The 2,173-nt window shown below is 53.6% G+C and overlaps 1 protein-coding gene across 1 annotated transcript in view; it reads left to right on the plus strand.

Annotated features, from left to right (window-relative positions):
- The first annotated feature begins 1,375 nt into the window (after positions 1-1,375).
- Positions 1,376-2,173, plus strand: part of LOC109924758 (protein phosphatase 1B-like) — a 10,693-nt gene continuing 9,895 nt past the window's right edge. The window contains exon 1 of the mRNA XM_020524752.2: positions 1,376-1,692. The gene's annotated coding sequence lies outside the window, so the exon portion shown is untranslated. The remainder of the gene's footprint in view (positions 1,693-2,173) is intronic.

The following is a 2,173-nucleotide window of genomic DNA, read 5'->3' on the forward strand; positions in this document are numbered from 1 at the left end:
GTCCATGATCCCACATGACCCCGGACCCGTGTGATCAATTTGGGAGGTATGTAATAACTTTAAACTCTCATGACCCTATTGGGAATCCTGGGTCTCAATCCTGTAGCTTCCTCATCTTCTATGTGAGCCCATTGAGAATGCTGCTGAGGTTTTGATCCACAAAGTGATATAATTGGGAATCCTGTCTGGATCCTAATCCTTGATTGATTCAGCACCTCACTCAATCCCATTGGGTTTCGTGCCCAGGCAAAAATCCCAGTGTAATCTCATGTTGCTTCAACCCATTAGGAATCCCACCCACGTTCCAGTCTCAAAGGATTCCCAGATCCCACTCTAATCTCTTGACCGTCATACCAAATTCCTGATCAGCATAATGCTAGATTTCAATCAATCTCTTTGAGAATCGTGTTCAAATACTGATCCTCATATGAACCCAGATCCCACTGGGATTGCGTTTATATACAAATGTACAAAACCGGAATAAAATCAGACCATTCAGCCTGTTCCACCAACTTAATAAGATTGTGGATGATCTGTTTGTGTTTCAGATTCCACATTCCTATCCACCTTCTACCATCCACAAACATCCGCTCCCCTGTGATCCTGTTTGATCTCATAGGAAAACCCACCTTGGTCACAATCCCTGCCTTTGCCTCCTGTTGGACTGTTTTACCATCTGGCAATAGTGTGTTACGTCCCTACCATAAGAAATTGGGTATGGATGTCAAGGTATGGAAGAACCTGGCAGACATTTATTACCACAAGTTATTATGTACAAATGTTGCAGTTCTCAAGTATCCGGGATAATATTAAGCAATTAGTTTCCAACTAAATGTTACGCTTCCAGTAGACTGTCAGGTATCTTAAGGAAGACGGGAATGAGATGTTTAGACTGTCCAGGTCATGTGCAATGATGATACCACAAGCATGTCTCTCAAACAGCAGCCGGCTCCCACATGGTCCCATCAGGAATCCTGACCAGGAACTGAACTCTGTGTGAACCCGTTCCATTCCAATGGAGACCCACTTCCAGCCTTTAGGGCGTCCCTTCTTGATCCCGGCTGGGATCCCTCTGTATTCCAATGCGAACCCACTCGATCCCAGCAGGGATCCCTCTCCGTCCTGGCGCGCTTTCCGGATCCAATGTTGCCAATGTGTGTGTTTCATGTTGAAGGGCGTGACGTGGCAGCTGCCTATTGGTTGCCGGTGATGTCATTCCAGCCCCGATCCGGGTATTTCTCTGTTTTTCTCTTTCGGGGGTTTTTATTCCGGGGGGAGGGGGGAATAGGGGCTCTCAGGACGATCTGCTGGGATCAGGGGAGATCGGGGACTGGGGTGGGGATCAGTGAGAGAATTAGACGGGGTATCTGGGGCAAGTAATCCGGCGGGGAAAGGGGGGGGGGGGTTATCAGGGTATTCCTGGGGTAGGGGTAACTAAGTGGGTCTCCGCGATGCCATTCCCCGGGACTGAGCCCCTGGCGCTGCTTCCACTTGCCGCCAGTTGCTCCTTGTCCTGAAGCCAAGCCGGGAGAGGCTCCGAGTGCTTCCCCCCCCCCCCGCCTCCTCCGGGGGCAGGGTCACTGAGGGGGTAAGGGCCACATTTCACAAGCACCGGCTCAGGGGATGTGTGGGGCCGCAGATAGTTCACAGCTGAAATAACGCACCTCGTCTTTAGCTCTTCACCTCCAGGAGGTAAGTAGATCAGAGGGGTCGGCAAGGCGGGGGGATCTGGGCTCTGGGTGAACTTCCTATTTATTGTTTAGCCCTTCCAAAAACCCTGCGAAACTTTTTCAGAAGTGGTTTAGCCTTGCCCCTTGTGCCCAAACTATTTCGGCTCTTACCCCCGGCCCCGTGTTGTCTCTCAGCCTGCCGCCTGCCCTCTCCTCAGCTCCCCACCCCAGGCCTGCCCTCTTCCCCATTTCCCCCTCTCCCTGCACTCCTTCCTTTCTCAGCAGTGCAGGGCTCCCTCAGTACTGACCCTCCGACAGTGCGGCGCTCCCTCAGCGCTGACCCTCCGACGGTGCGGCGCTCCCTCAGTGCTGACCCTCCGACGGTGCGGCGCTCCCTCGGCGCTGACCCTCCGACGGTGCGGCGCTCCCTCGGCGCTGACCCTCCGACGGTGCGGGGCTCCCTCGGCGCTGACCCTCCGACGGTGCGGGGCTCCCTCGGCGCT

This window comes from Rhincodon typus, chromosome 43, assembly GCF_021869965.1.
Source record: "Rhincodon typus isolate 14 chromosome 43, sRhiTyp1.1, whole genome shotgun sequence".
Taxonomy (NCBI): domain Eukaryota; kingdom Metazoa; phylum Chordata; class Chondrichthyes; order Orectolobiformes; family Rhincodontidae; genus Rhincodon; species Rhincodon typus.